Source organism: Pinus tabuliformis, chromosome 4_1 (genome assembly GCF_031772625.1).
Source record: "Pinus tabuliformis cultivar Carrire ecotype Pingquan chromosome 4_1, CPIR1, whole genome shotgun sequence".
NCBI lineage: Eukaryota > Viridiplantae > Streptophyta > Pinopsida > Pinales > Pinaceae > Pinus > Pinus tabuliformis.
Genome location: NC_142303.1, coordinates 876,384,788 through 876,406,786, shown reverse-complemented (window position 1 = coordinate 876,406,786; position 21,999 = coordinate 876,384,788). Strand labels below are relative to the sequence as shown.

The 21,999-nt window shown below is 35.2% G+C and overlaps 1 pseudogene; it reads right to left on the bottom strand.

Moving 5' to 3' along the window:
• Positions 1 to 21,230, bottom strand: part of LOC149178978 (histone-lysine N-methyltransferase, H3 lysine-9 specific SUVH6 pseudogene) — an 81,044-nt pseudogene extending 59,814 nt beyond the window's left edge.
• Between the last annotated feature and the right edge of the window lie 769 nt (positions 21,231 to 21,999).

Below are 21,999 nucleotides of genomic sequence, written 5' to 3'. Positions count from 1 at the left end.
ATATAAAATAACTTGCCAATATGAATATTAGGCATCACTATTCTTAAATCCATTCAAATCTTTAATCTGGGAAGTCTAGTCATGGAGGAAAAATCATATTTTGTTGCGATCGGTATGGTTAGGGAAACAACAGTCCATTTCTTTCAAAGGTGACTCATCCAAAAATCCTCCTTTTTAATGCAACCTTCCTTATTTCACTGATGCTCCCTTTCACTTCTTAAGGAGCTCGTTTATGACGACATTAAGGTCATGGTTGTTATTATCTTGTGGTTTTTGGATTAGGGCTTTTGAAGCATGCTTCTCGAGCCCTTGAATATCTGCAAATAGTGCAACCTTTTTTTTCTTACAAGGATTCCACTATTTTTTTCGTAGTCCTATCATTTTTTTAAGTTTCCATGTCATCCTCAACAAAACCTAAATACTATCATATAAGTGAGTAACTTTCGGTTGTATTTTAGCTTCGTGGGTAACTCATTCAAGGTTGTGGTCAAGATGTGAGAATACTTCTAGCTGCGGCAAAAAATATAGGAAAAAGTCCCATACGAAACAAGTCACAACCTATATATAATATTGTCCTTAACCATAGTGAAACACTTCTTTCCAACTCTGACGTGTTATGACAAAGCCCTAACCAAAAGAGTGCCAACCATAACAGAATTTGTCCTTCATTATCTTCTATGCCACATAGACATCTTTTTTCTTTTGATTGATGTGTCCCAAATGAGAGAATGCTCCAAATAATATATATATATATATAATTCATTGGAGTTGAGTGGGCTTGACTTTTGATCCTAAGGTGACATATAGTTGAGACTGACCTAAATAATCTACATGAGAGAAACATAAATTAAAAATTCCACTTCTACTTATCCATATTTGATGATCTTTAGATCGATTTTGATCCTCTCGAAAGGAGGAATTCAATGCCATAATTATATTCCCCAAAGGAGATGTTCAAAGTGGAATTTGCCCATATCTTCCATTCTTAACAAAAATAGCCATCAATATGTTTTTCTAGCATTTTGGGCTGAATTTGCAATAGTATGCTAAAAAGTGTCATTTCAATGTCTCGAAATTAGGATATATAAATGTGAGATATATACTCTACATCTTTGGGTTATATCCTTTTCAAATATGAGTTTTCTTAGGCTACATGTTAATTGTTTGAGCTGAGCTTCCAACTTTGAAGAAATTCTTGAATGGACTTTGTAAATACTCGAATGAATGGACTAAGGTGGTGGTAGCATAAATTGTGTTATTTTAGAGATTCCACTTCCATATTTTCACAAATACAATGTCCTCAATAAATACTTATATGTATAAATACTTATGTTTAGGATTATATATGTGCTGGAGCAGTTCGTATATGTTTTACTATAATCCTCATGTTGACAAGATTTAGTTGACTTTTTTCATCAATTCCTCATAGAATATGAAAAAGGAAATGATTGTCAAAATGTTGCAAGAATTACATTTCTCCTGATTTCTTTTTTTATTGTTCATGACAAGATAATCATGTTGCAAGAATGAGTTATCCTACAGTATGTTTCAATTTGTGGATTTTTTTCATTCCATTTTTTTACAAGGATGTAGATTTGATTTTCATGTTGATGGTTTTTGCATGTTACCTAGACCAAAATGTTGGTAATGGAGTGGATCTTGATAAGTAGTCATAGACACAGACTCTCTCAGAGGTTAATGTTACAATACCACTTCCACCTAACATCAGAAAAAGTTGAATGGTGTGTGACCTAAAGAAGAGTTATTTAACGACACGTTTGAAAGGCTAACCTCATGTCTTAGTTGTAAGTCATTTATTTTTGTTTCTTAGATGTAAGTTATTTTCTTGATTTTGAGCTTTATGAGATAAATTCTTTCAATAATCAAATATGCATGGCTTGTATTGCTAACCCAATGTTAGTTAATTGAGATGGTTGATATAACGTTCAATTCTAGGCCACTTTTATTTTAAGTCAAAAATTTTATTGATTAAAAGGATGTTAATATTTTGATTGGTTTACTTGGAGCTTGATTTAATATTTTTTTGTAAATTCCACTTTGATGTTATTCTTTTAGAATGAGTAATTTCCACAAGTAAGGTCAAATGAGTCCTAGAAAATAGGTATACAACAAGAGAATCTTAGGCCTTTGTGGTGTATCGATTATTCTTTATTGCATGTTGGTTTATGTGAAGGGGATATATATAATATATATATATATAGAACTTTTTAACCATATGTCATTCATGGTTTCCACAGATCCGTGTTACATTTTCACGGAGGTTTAGATATCATTGAGATATCTAAACACCAAACAAAAACAACATTGAGATTTTTCTTTCACTAAACCTATAACATATTACATCTGTCTTCATCAATGATTTTCTTCCATATGCTATCCACTTATGACATTTCCTGTGCAATATTTGGTGCATTTGTTATTTATAGGTCATTTATAGGTTATAAGTCTTCATAGTTTCATTTCTAATTGAGTATTCAACGAAACATATTGATTCTCTCATACATAACTATTTTTCTCTTCAACTACTTTTCATAACTTCAATAACCATTAGGTAGGGACCTGCAACTTTCATGTTACTTTTCTTGTTTAGTAAAATCTTGGTGAAACTTTAATTTATTGAAAGTTGTAGAATTTATAATCTATGAAGTTTCAAAGTATAATTCTTTAAAGGGTGCTAGCTCAATGGAAGAGCACCTGCTTTACAAGTAGGAGGTTGGCGGTTCAATTCCATCGTGCCCTGACATCCATATGGAGTAAAGACAATAAATTTTTCATCACGGAGGCTATTTTGACCATCACCAATGAGCATTGGTGAAATTTTTCAACCCTCACCAAAATATGAAATGGTGAGAGTCAACGAATGCCACCATATATACGCATCAATAGTGATGATCCTCAAAGGTCTGTAACCATAAATTGTTGTTGTTGATATGAAATGGTGATGGTCATTGTCCATCATTATAGTAATTATTCCTGACATACCTTGAATGTCACCACAACACCTATACTTCTTACAACGCGGCTTTTAGTGATGGTCAACGAACATCACCATATATATGCACCAATAGTGATAGATATGAAAGATCCATCACAATAAATCATAGTTCATATGAAATGGTGATGATCATTATCCATCATTATAATCAATATTCGTGACGGACCTTGAATGTCACCATAAAACCTAAACTTTTGGCGATGCCACCTTTGGTGATGTTCAACTTTTGGTGACCGAGGCTATGGTTCATCACCATTGCTTATATGAAATGGTGACAGTCGCTATCCATCATTATAAATCATTATTGGTGACGGACTTTCAATGTAACTACAACACTTATACTTTTGGCGATGCCACCTTTGGTGAGGTTCAGTTTTTGGTGATAGAGGCTATGGTCTGTCACCATTGTTCATATGAAATGGTGACATTCACTCTCCATCATTATAAATTATTATTGGTGACGAAATTTGAATGTCACCACAACACCTATACTTTTAGTGACGCCACTTTTGGTGACGTTGAGTTTTTGGTGGTGAAGGCTCTTTTGACCATCACCAATAAGCTTATGGTGACATTTTTCACCCCTCACCGATGTCCTTTTTTCTTGTAGTGTATGGACTCCCGGTGTCAACCAAGCAAGAAGTTTCCAACTGGTGGGATTGAGGAAGAAGGTCCTTTGGAGCCCTGAAATTTAGCAAAAGATTGGTGTGTTATTCCCTCAAGGGAGAATCCCCGTAGACTCTCTCATTTGGATTGGGGGTGATGATTACAAGTAATTGTGGTTGCAGTTGACTATGATTGGGTGGAGAGCCATTGTTCAAGGTTTAGTTTCCTTGCTTACTCTAAGATAAGAAACTATGTATTATGTTTAATGTATGATGAATGATGCTAATGTTATTGTGGATAGTGGTTTGAATGTAGGGACTACATTTTGCTGGTGAATAGTTGCTTATGCATTATATTACTTGCATGTTATGTGATGTATTGGATGGTTGCATTTACATATGTATATGTGTGGAATATATGAAAGAATGTGTTAGAAAATTGAAGAGAGAAAATATGTGAATAACTACTAAATGACACGCATAAAATTGTTATTAAATAAGAGCATATGAATCACATGATAGATAAGGAACCCTTTAATAGTCGTATTTGTGACCCTTTATTACTAGAATATTATGATGAGAGAGACATTCTACATAGTAGGGTCTATATTCACTCATGAGTCATTCGTTCTCACGTTACAAATTGTGGTGTTGCTTATTGAGCAAGAATTTAACGTCCAACAGAGTTTTTCCCTTGTATCAATTTAGCCAGCAACTTTACCCAAATGTCCTTCAACCTTGCATTTCCAGCAGGCTTTTTAAGCGATGGTTGAGGAACCTAATGGCTTTGCGTATCGAAAACTAGCTTCTTGGAGGCCCAACATAAGGTCTGGCACTGTCAGCGTGTAGCACCCGAGGATATTTCCTCTCTAAATTCTACATGAAAGTCTGTGGTTGGTAATTCACGCATGAGTGCCTACCCTTCCCATTGGGGCATTTCCTCCTCTTGGAATGGGCATACTCGTAGGTGAGAAACTTGCTAGAGAACAAATACAATCACTCAAGATCGTAAGTGATAATGTTAATCACCCTTAGAATGATAAGAAGTAATGGCTTACGAACTATTTACCCCATTCCCTCAATGTGGTTGAGAGCATCGGGTTATATTAGAGAGTTGTAAGCATTTGTCTCCAATACTTGGGCTAGATGGGCTTCATCACGAGCAAGTGAGGAATTTTTGTTATGTGATTATAGAATGTTGAGTCAATTGGACCATGCTCACCAATTGATTACCAAATTTATGTCAAGATATGTCAGTTTATGGTAAACGGCTCCATGGGAGCAAGAATTGTGATTGCAAATATGTTTTCTCGTTACTTATGTACCAACTATATGATTGAATGACTGTTGCATGTAATTATAAATGGGTTGTATATTAACAAGGTTGTTTTGTTATCATAGGAACTCATGATACTTTGTAAATACAAGCTCGTTATTCTAATTATGTTTAAATGTTGTTTTATAATATCTAACAACATGTGTGATTGACAACACATCATAAGAAACATAAAATAGAAAAAATACATTCTAAAACCACCCACTTTCGATGGGAATGTGAAGCAATCTAAGGATGCACAAGCATGGTTTTTAGAGCTGAATAAATTCTTCAAGATACATGTCTACTAAAATAATATGAAATCAAGAGTTGAGACTTATAATTTAAAGGGACAAGATGATATTTGGTGGGAGGACGTGAAGAATAGAAGAGCCATTACCGAAGAGGAGCTAACATGGGATGAGCTTGATAAGCTTTTTAGGGAGCAATACATGTCTAAATGCTACTATGACGATAGAGCAATGGAATTTTATGAACTCAGAATGGGAGAGATGACTAACGAGGAGTATGTCACAAATTTTTGGGGGCTGTTGGGATATGTTCCATATCTCAAGGATGAAATGGTAAAAATGTAGAGGCTCATTAGTGGGTTGCCTATGGTATTCAAAGATAATATTGACTTATTGGAACACTAGACCCTCAAGGACTATTAAGGAGCTAGAGAAATGCTATGAGAAATCTAGGCATGGGGCCGAGACTCCGAATGATTGAATGGCCAAGAGCACTGCCACATGAAATGTGAGTTGGCCGAGGAAGAACTCAAAAGGAAAAGAGAGGAAATTCCCATCTTAGACAAGTGAGTCTCAACAGAAGGCCAACATCGATGTTAAAGGTGATGTACAACAAGTGGTATCGGTGAAACCTAGGATTGAAAGCTAGGAAGCACTTAAGTGTTGGACCTGTGGTGGGAATGACAGGAGAAGGTATTTTCCTTATCAGTAGAAGGTTGAAACGATAATCTACATTGCTCAAGAGGTGAGAATTGTGTGCGAAGTAGCCGAGAGTATGTCCGATATTTACGTAGAATTGGACAACCACCAAGTATATTACAAGGCATCCATAATTTAGATGGAACGTAAAATGAAAGAGAAAGTTGTTTCTATTTTGATTGATCTAGGTTGTAATTATATCTATGTCAACCCAAAGCTTTTAGAAAAGTGTAAATCGGACAAGGAGGTACACCAAGAGCTGTGACTACTTCAGTTGGAAACATGGACAAAGACGAGGATCAACTAATGCCTGAAGTCATGTGTATTGGAACTCAATTGCATGATCACTATATCTCACATGAATGTTTTACCATTGGATGGGTATAACATTTTAATCAGAATGGACTGGATGCATGCACACTATACCAAGGTGGATTGCTATGAAAAAGAAATAAAATACTTGGATGAGAAAGGAACAGAGAGAATATTCAAAGGAAAGAAAAATCCCATACTAGTGAGGATCAACACTGTCATGCAATCCAATCATAGTTGTAGGAAGAGATGTAGGCTTTTCACGGTACAAGTTTCCAAAGATGAGGGAGCTAAAGATGAAAAAAAGGATGGGAAAGCTGAGATGCTTGAAAGGTATCAAGTCTTCGGATAGTAAACATATGTATTTCTAGTAGAGGTTCCTGGATTACCCCCTCTCAAAGAGATATACTTCTCTATCAAGTTGATATCTAGAGAAAAACCAACATTTAAGACCCCATATATAATGAGGACTTCGGAACTGGTTGAGATGAAACTACAGTTGAAAGAAATGTTGGACAAGGGTTACACATGGCAGAATGTGTCTTCTTGTGGTGCAACAGTATTATTTGTTTAAAATAAATATGGAACTCTGAGGTTGTGCATTAATTATAGAAAACTAAACAAGGTAACTATCAAAAACAAGTACCCATTACGAAGGATTGATGATATGTTTGATAAGTTAAGGGAAGTAGCAATATTCTCCAAAATTTAATTGAGTCTAGGTTACCATCAAATAACAATCAAGGAGGAGGACATTTGTAAGATTAATTTAAGAACACGATATGGGAACTATGAACTTGTTGTGCTAACCTTCGGGCTCAATAATTCTCCTTCCCCTCTCATGTACATGGTGTTGTGACCTTACCTAGACAAGTTTGTCATCATATTTGTAACAACCCTCATGAAGATTCTATGTAATAAATGTTAATAAAGGTAAAATAATAGCCATGGTTATGGGACAATTATTCCAAGCTGAAAGTTAGGCAAAACATCCTAGTGTGGGTGCTCATTTGGTTTATTATGGCTAAGGAAATATGCAAACGCAATGGAAATGGATTTGGAAAGGAAAGGCATTAATATGCATTGTATTTATTAAAATAAAGGAAATTAGGAGAAAAAGAAGGTGAAAGGTCATAGGTTGCATGTGAGGAGGAAAATGAAGGAAAAAAGTGGAAAAATGAAGAAAATTGAGGCCACATTGATAAAAAGGCTTATCAAGACCAGTTGGTACCTTTTGGTAGTTCAGTTTTGTAGATCTCTCTTTATTCTCTCTCTCTCTCACTATTGGACACTTAGATTTTTCTTGGAGCACTCCAGGATTGGATCAAGAAAAGTAAAGAAGGTAAGAGGAAGTAAAGATCAAGTAAGGAAGAGAGTGATCTAGCAACTACAATGAGATTATTTGTAGGTATCAATTTGCATATATGATTTCCTTGTTAGTTTTGGCATGCATGGTTCTACAAGTGTGTTCTTGGTTCTTTTACTATCATGGGCATGGATTTTTCTAGTTGTGAAAATGTTCTTCAGCCTTGCCTTACCATTTCCAGATGGCCATGGTGTGGTAGGTTCTTTTGTATGTGGTTGAGTCAGATTTCTAGATGGACTCAAAGCTCAGTTTGGTCCCACAATTATTCATAAGGCCTAGGAATCTCATGATGGGGTACACGAAAAAGGTTCAATGTGAACACCTCGATTGAGCCTAAGAATGGCAGGATACTGATAATGGTAGGATACATGGTAAAACTCAATGGTGAGTACCCTTGAATGGGCCTCAGAATCCAACGATGGGACACACAGTAGAGACTATAGGGTGGAGACCTTGTAGGCTTAGGAATCCTTTGACTCGTAATGACATGATACATGGTAAAGCCGAGAGGTTGGGACAGATAAATCCGTCACGGTGTAGGTGGAGAGATCCGGTGGCATCCATGTTTTTTGTCCGTACTTATGTAGTGAGGATTGTGGTAAACCTTGGTATTTTATGCTTATTGTTTATGGCCTCGTGATTCGGAGGGGATTGTGGTAAATCATGGTTCTACTATTGAGCGTGAGGTGGTGTAGTCTGAGAAAGCCCTAGGTTATTTTGGTTATAAGTCCCACATTCAGGCATGGAGTATGGCAGGGGGGTAACTCACATGAGAGAGACGTGGCTCATCCAATCTATGGTCAGGTGGAACATGGTAGTCCCATACCGAGTTGGACTTCACATTCATTAGTAAGAGTTCCTTTCCTCAGTATTTTATGAGAAAATGTGTTGGTTCATATGATTCATTTACGACTGATGTATCCTTGTTATTTATGTTGGTTATATTTTGGTTATGAGCATGTGTTATGAGAGTAATAATGTATGACTCTCATCATGTTTTAATTTTTAAATGAATGTAAAATGAATATATCACCTAATAGATGACAATGAAATTAATGTCATAAGGAATCAATGTTTCTTAGTGATTCTTAGATAAGTATGAGACTCGTATGCACAAATATGTTGTTATGACCTGTAGAATGCATATTTGTGACATTTTTGATGAAATGTATGTCATGGATAATAGGGATCCATTCAAGTATTTGTTCAAGTATTTGAATTTGCAACATAGTTTTGATGTTATTGTTCATTCTTGAAAGTTTCATGAAGTTCTCGATAGTGGCCTTAGTCCTGGACCTGAAAAAGTGTCACAAAATCTGGGGTCACTTGCTTTAAAATAACTTAAAAGACCCTTGTTTCTTGCATTTCGATGCTATGAGAGTGACAAGAGGGCCCCAATTTCATGCATGCCCATGTCATGGGAGCGAGTGAGGCTCTAGGGCAGTGAAGTGTCAAATTTTTTGAGGGGTTGATGATCTCAAAGTCTTGGTTGGATCCTGCCAGTTCTGTGGTATGTGAAGAAGGTCGTATCAGTTGTTTTGTGTCAGCTCAACATCCCTAAGTTTACATGGGTAGTTTAATCAAATTGCAGTAGCCTATCCTCACATGTTTTCCCGAGTGGACCGGTTAATTTTGTAAAGGTGGGAGGAGGGTGTTACAAAGTGGTATGAGAACATGGTTCACCCATTGGACTAGATGGCGATGTGAATTGGCCACGCATTCATGTTGGTTGCATATTTGTTACTTATACTTATGGTCTATGTGTTTTTTGCATATGCATGGTGTTGGTTATGGTTGCAATGATATCGCCATGTGAAAGTAGATGGTGTGTTGTTGGATTTGTTTATCATGGGTATAGGTTTTTTATGCATTGGCTATGCATGTCAATGTTTGTATGTATCATGTATGCATGCATGTCATCCATATGTTAATTATGCATACAAAGATATGGGTGTAGTTGTCATGCATGAAGTCATGATGTATGGTTGATATGGTCTTGCAATGATGACTCGATTATGGTTAGGATGATATCTATATGCTGTTATGATTATGCTTATACATGTATTATGATAATCTGGTTGATCTTGCAAATGAGAGATCATCCCCGAAATAAACAACATTATGTTGATTATGTTTATATTTTGGTTTAGATGACATGGTATGCTTTGCACTAAGAAAAACAACAAAGATGACTAGCAAGATGGTAAAATACAAATTTTGAGACTCTCCTTATGGATCAGATGAGTAGTGTGCTGTTGGGAATTCTTATAACTTAGTATACATGTTGAGAAGCTTGAAGGAAGAATTAAGAAGTTGTAAGATACATAATGACAGAGTCATGCTTGCACAGGAGAAACAAGAAGAATTCAATGCAGTAATCATTTAGATTTTGTGAGACTTGCAGAGACAAGGACCACTTTGGATCAGCCATGTTGAGGAGAATATGACTAATGGGGCATATGGCAGTAGATCTCATGGTGGGAACAAGTCATATGGGTATGAAATGGTTAGAGATGGTTGGTTCTTGGATACTTTGGATCAGAGATGTGATGGACACACATATTATTCTAGTTCTGGTCTCAAACTATAGTTCATAACCTGTTAATTCAACGATTACTAAAATTTATAAGTTGTGATGTAAACTATATACATAGACCCAACCATCCGAAAAACATTTCGGTGCCTCATGCTCTAGGTGAGTACCTCTTAACTAGGATCAGTACTTCTTAACTATGTTAATCACCTTACATTACGTTTGATGAACTTCCAAGGATGGTTGAACTTAGTCCCAATATTTTCAATTCATAGGTAAACAATTTTCTGAATGCATACATATGTACAATGGTTAGGTGTTGGTCAATGCTCACAACCTTGCTTTATTTTTATTTATGAGGTTAAGTTCCAAATTATGGTGACACAAGACATTAACTTGTGAAACTTCTCGAACCCTAGATGTCCTTCGACGTGTTAGCCACATGTTTGCATCTTCACCTTTGATTTCTCATCCTTGCTCAACAATTGTGGTCATTTAGAGGGAAGTTAGGGTAGCTATCCTCCCAAACCGTTGTTGACAGTGTTCATTCTTTCGCCCTTACCGTCGCTCTGCAACTCATGGGTTTTTTCTATGTTACGCTGAGGTTATACACCACAACACTCATATATTTATGTTACATGTGTGTTGGGTCAATTATCTTGGTCAGATTGCCACCCTTCTTTGTAATTTATTTTTTTTCTGGAGGAATCCCTCTCCCTTTAAGTCATCTACGAGTCTAACTCGCATGGCTCCTTGGCTATTTCGAAGGGGTTCTTATTCCATAATTAATAGCTTGAGATTTCATCTCCATTCCCAGTTCCGACACATGGTACACCTTGACTCCATCACTTAAAGACTTACTCTACTCTTCTGCTATGAACTACATCCTAAATTATTCTGGTAACTGTAGGATGATCTCGCAGTTGTGAACAATGCTTCTTCTCTAGGTATTGTTTTTGCCTCTACCTTCTAAAGTTATCCTACCCATTTTTCACCCGAATATCCAACTTGGTATTTTGGGTTGCAAGTAAGGTTCTCCTTCTTATGATGCTCCACTTTTGTTTCCACTGGATTAAGGTACTTCAAATATGCCCGACATTAATGAAGTTCCTCCCTTTTCCAGTCTTTTGTGTAAATTAATGATCCATCTTGGAGGATGGCAATATAGATATGCGACCTACTAGAACATAATTTTTATAGTATATAGTCTAGCCATCCCTGAGTAGGGTTTAGATGAGCGATGTAACCCCACTCTCCTTGAAATTGGTTAAGGACACGAATGGTTTTATGGGTTCTCGGTTTTCTAGATTTAATGAATATTTCCTTTTTTGAACTCGAAGATTATTATACACATGTTTTTTTTATAGTGATACTCCAATTTCTCTGTTGATGTGAGGGTTGGACCCTTGTTATATGAAACACTATTCATGGGGGTTGTTCCCGCTCTATGCAGTTATCATTTTTGTGACAACATTGAATTTTTAATTTCTGTAAAGGTCTCTACATACTTGCCTTGAATGCACAACGTTTTTCTTGGAAAACGTTCACGAGATATTTTTGTTTTTTCTCTTAGTATGATTAGCATGGAATAAATATTCATGGATTCTTTAGAGGTTAGTGAGGTGACATTGTTGCACAAATAAATGTCCTAATCTTTGTAATGTTTTCTTCATTCATCCTTATTTGTTCAAAAGAAACATTATCAATTGCTAATAATTAACCTGCATGTTTTTACTATAATATTATGTTTACACTTTGAGAGTCTTCCACAGATAATTGGCTACACTATCCTCACAGCCCACGGGGTTTTCTTTACTTTTCTTTGTTGAGTTCACACCGTTCAAGCTCTCTCGTTTCCAACTGAGAGTTAAACTAACTTGAACAAATTTATTTGCCAAACTATCTAACAAGTCATGTTCTCGACTAGCTTTACCATGACTAAGCCTACAACCTTAGTTTACACACTTGAGTTAGAATAGTACCCAATTGTGAAGATATATTCTCATCTCTACGAGGGTTTCAACCCGGTTCATGTAGAAATGTTTGTTTGCACTATAATAATTTGAAATGGAAATTAGATTAGACTTTTGTGTGTATTACACCCTTATTGAGTTTAACAGCAACTAGTGGTAATTTTATATGCACGGGTAAATTTAAATTACATTCATTTAAATATCCTTGTGTTTCAAACAACAAAACTTTAAACACACTTATATGTATAGGATTAAAAAGACGAGGAACTCAATCTCGAGAGTGCTCTCCTCCCTTCAAATGAGAAGGAGAATCACACCCATATCTAGCCCCGAGCTTCCTAACTTTGAGAGTAGTTTTTGTGACTGCGACTGATTCAGTTCATTCTATAGGCATCAAGACTCCTCGAAAGTCCAGCCTAAAAATTTACAAACCCTTGTCTATAGTGGATTCTTCCACTCCCTACAACCTAGGTTGAGAATTGTACTCCATGATGATGTACTTATACACTTACCAATACGTGGGAGGTCTTGCATGTTATTTTCCTCTTTCCTATTCCAAAAATTAATTAACAAAACACCCTCCCTTCCCACTATGATCTATTTTTCCCTAGGGAAGGAGAGGAACTGAGAACTATAACTCTCATAACTCTCTAGAAATTAGAAATTCGTTCAGAGACTACCCAAGTTCCAAGTCTCCACCAATAATAAATAAATCATATATATATAAGTTTCATTAAATATTCTCTTTGAGTTCATTATGATTTCCTCTAAGCCTTTAATTACAAAGTCTCATTTACCTCAATTAAATAGAAGCAAATCATACTAACAAAATTAACTTACAAACACTTGTAATCACTAGAGAAGTTATAGAGGGACTAATGCTATATTCGTAAGCTTTGAGTCTAAATTAATGATTCATGAGTGCACTTAATACCTTAACTAAATTTTGACACATAAGGTGTAGACCACTTACTCTTTGGGGCTTAGTCCCCCTAGATCAACAAAAATGAATTTCTAACCTAGACAAACCCAATATTAATTAAAAAAACATTTTTACATGGCTTAATATGTTGAAATTATAGTAATATGTCCAATTTATAATAGGTAAATTGGTAAACATTTACATATTGGTTAAAATTAATATAGAGCCCAAGAGATATTGTAGTGCTGCAAAAATTTAAAAGTAATAAACATGCTAAAATTCAAATTTCTTACATTGTGATTTTGGTTTTTTTTTTTTTTTTTCTGTAAGTTGAGGCAAGATTCTATTACTATAAGAAGAACTATGTACATATACAGGGCGCCACCCGCCCAGCAGGGAAACCGGGTGGTTTTATTAATAAAATTATCAATGAATTTTTAGATTACAAAAATCATTATATACATATTACATTAAATTATATAAATAGAAATAATAAATTTAGATCCATTTTACATTATAACATAGAATCATGTTTATGTAATCATATTTAGATCTAATTAATAAACACATAAACTTACAATCTCACAATATCTTTAACAATGGATATTAAGGTTCACTTTCCCACACTAGTAAATACGTTTTGTTACAATATCATGCGCCAATATCATGTGTTATTAACACAGTATGGCAAAAAACCATCTCTCATTTCACACTCAAAATATTTTATAAATATTTTATTTGAATTTAATTTTAGAACAAATTTTAATTGAATTTAAAATAAAAAAAATATTATATTGCGGAAATGGTTTTTTTGATTACCATTTTTCTATTTAATTTTAATTTAAATATTTTATTTCAATTTTACAACATTTTTTAATTAGATTTATTTGAATTATTTTAGAATATTTTTTAATTAAATCTAAAATAAAAAATATTATAGTGAGGAAATATTTTTTTCAACCGCCATTTTTCTAGTTAATTTTAATCAAAATATGATTTTTTAAAAATTGAATTTAAATTATACTTACAATATAACATTATTTTTAAGTATGGTCATAGATATTAGTAGCCATACCATACCATTGGCCAATATCATGTTTATCATTAGCACATGCCAAAAAACCATCTCTCTTTTCATAGTTAAAATAATAATTATAATTGAAAATACATTTGACCATAGATATTCACCCCACTCTACCATGGATATTATTAACCATATCATACCATGATCAAATACTATGAGTCATCAATACCACATGCCCAAAATTCATCAATCATTTCACAATCAAAATATTTTATAAATAAAAAATTAAAAATTAAAAATATTAATTAAAATAAAAATTAATTTTTCATGTTCCAAGAAAATAAACCTTCAAATTTTACAATCATAAAAAAGATTTTCAAATTTGATACTCTAACCATGATAGATCTATATCTAGAGTTAGAAATAAATCTAGAATGATGTCAAAAGAGAATTTTGACCATTCCATCTATCTGACCGAATAAAATAGAAAAAACATCTATCTGACCCAATAAAATAGAAAAAATAGAAATATTAAATCTATAAATAGAAGAATACAAAAGATCAGATCGTGGTATTAATCCAAAGTGCCAATTGCGGTCTGTGTGGTGATATTTTCAACTCTAAGCGCTGTAACTTCTCCACACGAAGGGACGTGTTAGCCTGGGTGACGGGATCTGCTACAAGACAAGCCCTTGATCGACCTGTGTAAGAAGCCGCTTATTGTACAATGTTGCTCTACAGCTCAACTGACGTGATCTTTCAAGAACTGCGATAGGGAAATGGCAGCAGTAAGTAACTGCGATAGGGAAATGGCAGCAGTAAGTTAATCGTGTAGTAAAAGATTTTTTTAATAATTTGGTAGAAATGTAGACATTTTCATTATAATTCAAACTTTGCAGGATAGAGTTATGCTTCTTGATTTTGTTCGGTTGAGTCGGCCAACGGTTTTTCAGATATGTCAAGATTTTCTTTAGAATTCAAATTATAATATTTCAAGATTGTGTTTAGCTGAATCCAAATTCCAAATTCTAGATCTGTAAATTATGACGTTTCTATACTCGCATTCGACCATCAATAAATAGAAGAATGCAAAAGATCATTTCGTGGTATTAATCCATAGTGCCAATCGCTGTCTGTGTGGTGATATTTTCAACTCTAAGCTCTGTAACTTCTCCACACGAAGGGGCGTGTTAGCCTCGGTGACGGGATCTGCTACTAGACAAGCCCTTGGTGACGGGATCTGCTACTAGACAAGCCCTTGATTGACCTGTGTAAGAAGCTCAACTGACGTGATCTACTGCTATAGGGAAAGGGCAGCAGTAAGTTAATCATCTAGTAAAAGATTTTTTTAATAATTTGGTAGAAATTAGATCCATAACTGCACTCAGCGTAACCGTTTCTTTTAGATTTATCAAAAATTTTGATTTATGTAAAATCTGAGTAACCACCGAAATTCTGTCACCACATCCGAGCAACAACCAAAAATTTCATTGAATTAACGTATGACAATGGATCTCAGCCATTGATTTGTCTCTTTAAATGGGTTATCATCATCCAGCTCCACACGCGGCTTGTTGTTGATAGTCATAAATACGTATGTTCACACTATTTTGAGATTCATACATGTTAGCGTAAAAAACCTGGTCTTTTGTTCTTAGCGTTGTCATCCAGTTTGTATGTGTGATTGTTTGGTCAGATCCCTGCTAAAAAGTTTCAATAATTAGATTTGTATGTGTGATTGTTTGGTCAGATCCCTGCTAAAAAGTTTCAATAATTAGACAATTCCACTTGCTGCTCAAGTTTGTCCACTCTTTACTTTTAAAAAATGGATCTTAATGAAGATTTTTCCAATAATGAATTTATCTATTGTAATCAAACATTGATGTGGATAGAATTGATGGAGCAACTAAAAACTCTATTTGATGAATGCATGAAATTTTGATGCAAACCAGTAACATGTGTGGATAGAATTGATGGAGCAACTAAAAACTCTATTTGATGAATGCATGAAATTTTGATGCAAACCAGTAACATGATTATATTGGAACTTGCCACTTTTATTAATTGGCTTGTTTTCTTTTCTCAAGCATGTTTTATTTTTCTTGCAGTTTACTTTCTTGCAGGTGTGTTTTATTTCCTATAAGTGTGGTGTGATTTGTGAAAGCATGTGCACTACACCTTGCAAGTTTCAAACAAAACTTTATATTGACAATTCATATGCATACTTCATCAATTGTCCATTAAGATAATTAAAAGTAATAGAAAGGTCAATCACCAAGATTAAGGTTGAAGCTCTTGATCAAAATTCAATCTCATACCTTCATAATTGACAAAGTCAAACTGAAACCTTGCAATCCCCTAAAGTACATAAAGTGCTTCATGCTCTTGATCAAAATCCAATCTCATAGCTTCATAATTGACACATTTAAACTAAAACCTTGCAATCTCCCAAACTGTGAAATCATAGCTTCATAATTGACACATTTAAACTAAAACCTTGCAATCTCCCAAACTGTGAAATCCTACATAAAGAGCTTCATGCTCTTGATCAAAACCCAATCCCATACCTTCATAAATCACAGAGTCAAATGGAAAAGTTGCAATCCCCCAAGTGGTGAAATCAGAAAAATGATTAAGTTTGTTGGAGTTTGAGTGAGATTTAAAATTCTAGTTTCTCCATATGAGATCCAATGGGGTTGGAAACACTCAAACATCTTGAAACTATCAATCAGAATGTAAGGGTGAAAATGAAAAATATAGGAAATGTCACTTTTACTTGCCAACATTGCTAATGTTGCATTAGTTTTTTTTTACCTTTAGGGTTTATAAGGGGGAGGGTTTGTTTTATGGTCATTGATACTATTTTGGAAGGAAAACAACCTCTGGTTTACCTCAAAATCAACCAAAAAATTACCATTAAGGGGCGCAAACTCCTCTACCCATGTGAGATCTAAGGAGTTGTTCACTTGTTTGTAGGTCATTCCTTAATTCTGATCACCATCACTATGTTTGGATCAATTCTAGAACATGGATCATCTGAGACTTATCTCGGATTATTATGGCAGAACTGGGATTATTCTAGTCACTTTATTGACTTGTGAAATTCTACTCTGATATGAGTGGTGGATGTTTCAAATATATCCAGATTTCCAATAGAATCCAAATTCTAGTACTTAAGGACTTTGTTAAGTTGAATCCACCCATTGTTTTAGATTATTAGAATTCTGGATGGTAGAACTCTGTGTCTTCTATTAGTGCATTCTAGCAACAATAAAATTTTATTACCTATGAGATGGGTAAACATTTTAGTGCATTCTAGCAACAATACAATTTTATTACCTGAGTAAACATTTCTTTTAGATTCATAAAAAAAGTAGGAGGGTAAAATCCTAAGTTCTATCACCACAGCCTAGTAACATCAACAACCTAAAAAAATATTCCTAAACCCATAACTTCCATCCACTTTTCGTAATCTTGCATTAAATTGGTGTGACAATGGAGTTGTTGATTTCTTTCCCTAAATGAGTTATTTTCAACCATCTCAACAAGGGATTGTTGATTTCTTTTCCTAAATGAGTTATTTTCACCCAGCTCAACCAGCCCCTAGTGCTGGAAAGTCATAAATACTTAAACTACACTGGTGGTCTTTCTCATTATTGTTTCCTTCCAATTTGTGTGTCTTCCATTTGTATTTCTCCCATTTGCTAAGGGGAATGGGTGGCTTCACCTATTCAGAAATATTAGCCTCTTTCTACTGTAATAACAAAGGCCCTGGAGTTTTCCCTTGTGTATTTGGAGATGCCATGAACATCTAAACTTTATGAGATAAAATGTCTTATGCAATTGATTATGTTGTGAAATCTAGTTTATCCTTTCTTAATTGTATTATGAAATTCCTTTTTATTTTAATTATTTCCTGCTTGATTCTTGCAAATTATTAGTATGCTCGTAACCTTATTGCAAGGGGATATGGTGTTTCTTATCTAGATAGGTCAATAGATTGCAAATAATACATTCTGGCTAACACTGAAGTGGGAATGGGGAATGTAACATACATAGATATTCCTCACCTTTTATTCTTTTGATGGTAACCTTATTGCAGGTGGTTATGGTGCTTCTTATATGGATAGGTCAATTAGTTGGAAATAATACATTCTGGCTAGCCAACACTTAAGAGGGAATGGGAAATTTAACATATACAAATATTCTAGTGAGGCTGATGGCCTTGGTAAGAGCATTTTGGGCAAAACTAGGATTGAAGAAGACTTGAACAAGGACAATGCTCTCAAACATGTACATCTAGGGAAACTCAGAAGAAGAAGAAATATGGTAATAGTATCAAAGCTAATAGTAGTGAAGCTCTAAATAAACTTTTAGGGAAAATGACAATTGAAAAGGAAAACAATGTTCTAGTGGAAACTGACCAAAAGAAGTCAATCAAACCATCCTTCTAACTGTGGAAGATATGCACCTCCTATTGCACATGAGAGTTATAAATATTTAACACAAATCTCTCCCACTTTCAACTCCTAGATATTGTACCTCTGTTTATCCCAGAAATGTCACCTCAATAAGCAAGGAGCACTACCAATTATCTGATGCCTCTAAGTCCCATTGTAATGGAGTGAAGTGTAAAAGTGAACAAGTTTCCAAATTTAATATTCATCCAAGTGCTAAAGAAAGTGTCAAATTTATAGGAAACCTCTAGGATAATTATGTGAACCAAGAAGATGGTATTAGAAACAAAGAAGATGGTTCTACAAACAGAGAGAAGAAAAACATGTTGTCTTTTTTAAACAGAAAGAATAAAAACATCCATTCTTGTAAGATATAAGACCATCCATCTATTGAAAAAATTATGTCATCTTTCTCCACATTCTAATCAAGTAAAACATAAAACCTTGCAACCACCTAAAACAGAGAGGGTTAATGAGGTGGCAGATATTATAAAGAAAGAAGCCAACTAACGACATTTTACAGTCAATGTTCAAGAGTTATGTTCTCAACATAACAGCCCTGGAACCAATAAAGTGCCTTCATATGTGCATGCGGCAACCCCTAAAGTGGCCTCTCATTTAAAAAAAAATGTCAGAACCAAAGATCAACTCAACAATAATGTGGCTTCATATAAGGGTGTGGTAACCCCTAAAGAGCTATGTTTAAAGAATGTTAGAACTAGTGATCAACTCTATGCGCCTAAGGTTGTGACAAATGCCCCAAAGCTTCCGACATCTAAATCTCTCACTAATGTCCGGTCAAAAGTTAGAGAAACCTTGCTATTATTTAAAGTGGTTGGCCGGAAATCGTTACATAACCAGGGAGCCCAAGTTAAGGACCGAACTGTATTCAATGGTATTCACTGCAAAAATGCATTTTCTCTCTTTGCCACCAGAAATGTCCTTAACGCGAAGACCTTCACGAATTGGATATTTGTTAAAAGCCCAACTGTAATCAAGGGTATTCACTGCACAAATGTATTTTCTCTCTTTGCCAGATGCCAGTATTGCTGCACATCATAAAGCCCATCATATGTATATATTATATTGACGTTTCCTTTTCTGTTTTCTTGAATTCCAGTGCTCTTTTGCTTGTATCCACGGATAACTGTCAAGGGTATCTTCCTGTCTATGCTGTTCTTAATAGCCGAGTTTCCGCGTTCAAGTTTCTGGTGTTTGTTCTGCCTTTTGTCCCCACTGTAGTTATTTCCACCATGGCCAGTGTATATCAACAAATACCACCGTCTATATCATCTTCATAACCACTTGATGCAACGATGCTGATAGCTAGTGGCACATTTCCTCGTTTCAAGATATCAATCCCACCCTGTATCTGCGGGTGAAGACCTACAATGCAGAGTTCAATTCTATAATGAAATTGGTCGCCAAATTCTACTACAAGAACAACTCCCAAAATTTGTTTACCCGTATTGACATAGATTTTGGACGCCTTTAGATCGACACGCAAACACTTACCAGATAGTGCAGGTTATTGAACTTGGGCTTCATGATTCTGCAACAATTTCCGGCCAACCACTTGAAATAATCACAACATTTCTCTAGCCTTTGACAGGGTATGCGCCTCTCGGAATTTAGGAACTGCACTAGTCAGAGATTTAGATATCTGAAGCTTTGGGGTATTTGTCACGAGCTTAGGCAGATAGAATTGAAATATGGATCTGGCAGTCTTTAAAGAGAGCTCCTTACGGGTTGCCACACCCTTATATGAAGCCACTTTATTATTCAGCTGATCTATGTTTATCACATTGTTTAAGAAGAATTCCTTAGGGGTTGCTAAACCCTTATATGAAGCTACTTTATTGTTGAGTTCATCTCTGGTTCTGACATTCTTTGAAGAGAGCTCCTTAGGGTTTGCCAATCCTTATTGTTAAGTTGATCTCTGGTTCTGACATTCTTTAAAGGGAAGTCCTTAGGGTTCACACAACGTTATATGAAGCCACTTTATTGGTTCAAATTGTATAACCCTTAAACCTTGACTGTAGAATGTCCTAGGTTGGCTTCATTCTTGATCATATGGGCGACCTGATTAACGTTTTCTGTTTTATGCCCCACCTTGAAATGTTGCAAAGTGTTTTGTATCTATCTTGACTAGAATGAATGTTGAGAAAGATAGCAAGATTGCTTCAACCTTGGTCTACAGGGTTGGATGTGTCATTCTTTGTTTCTAAAAGAAAGCATGTTTTTCTTTTCTCCCTTCTTCTTCTTTATTTCTAGCACCATCTTCTTTGTTCACAGAAGTAGAGTGGAGGTTTACTCTAAATTTGACACTTTCTTTAGCACTTGAATGTTTATTAATGAATGATTATTAAATTTGGAATACTGTTGACTTCTGCCCTTAACACCATCAGTATGGGACTTAGAGTCAATAGATAATTGGTACTGCTCGTTGCTTATTGATGGAACATTTCTACAGTTACGAGAGGTATAATATCCAGAACCTGAAACTGGTGGCCTAAGAAATTTCTGTGACAAAGAATTATAACTCTCAGGGTCTCCTGCAACCAGGAGGAAAATCCCAGACGCAAATGGCTTGATTGGCTTCTTAAGCTTAGGAATATGGTCGCGTTCCTCCGAACCATTGTTGTACCTTTCAATTATCCCTAAAATTATGGTCCCCAGAAATATTTTTAGAGCTTCACTATGAACAAGGTTGACACTCTTACCATGTAAGTGTACATGTTTCAGGGGATCGTCCATGTTCCGGTCTTCTTCAATCATGCTTTTGCCCAAAATGGTCTTAACAGTCTCATCATAGTGGGAACAAGGAACTACACCAAGAGTTGTAACTACTTCAGTTGGAAGCACAAACAAAGAGGAGGATCAACTAATGCCTAAAGTCATGTGTATTGGAACTCAATGGCATGATCACTATATCTCACATGAATGTTTTACCATTGGATGGGTATAACATGTTAATCAGAATGGATAGGGTATACGCGCACTATACCAAGGTTGTTGTTGGGAAAAGTATCCAATACAGAATGACCCTATCCCACTCTAAGGGTGATAGTACCTCAGCAACAATCAAAGCAAAGCTATTCGAGATTACTTCTTTATGAGATGTAAGAGAGGGGAGAAAGAGATCCACTAATCGTTGTCTTCCGCTAATGATTGATCCAATCTTCTCTCTTTGCTGCTTGCTCTCAGCTCCTTGCTCTTTCACTGGCCCAGCTACACCAAGATCCTGCAAAATGACAAGAGAGGGAAACTACAAGAAGCATACATCCATAATTGATTCAAGGATTAGAATAAATCAAATATACAAGTATCAATACGCCATTGAGACACATGCATATAGAAGAACTTCAAATGCTTTATTAATGGAAGAAGTAAAGTTCAGGAAGTGATACAACCATAAAAGGCCCAATCCAGCATCACCTCCCAGTAGAAAGAAATCTCCTCTTCACCTCCTTCAAGCAAATCACCCAATAGTTCTATACTCAAACCAACAGCACTTCCTTACATT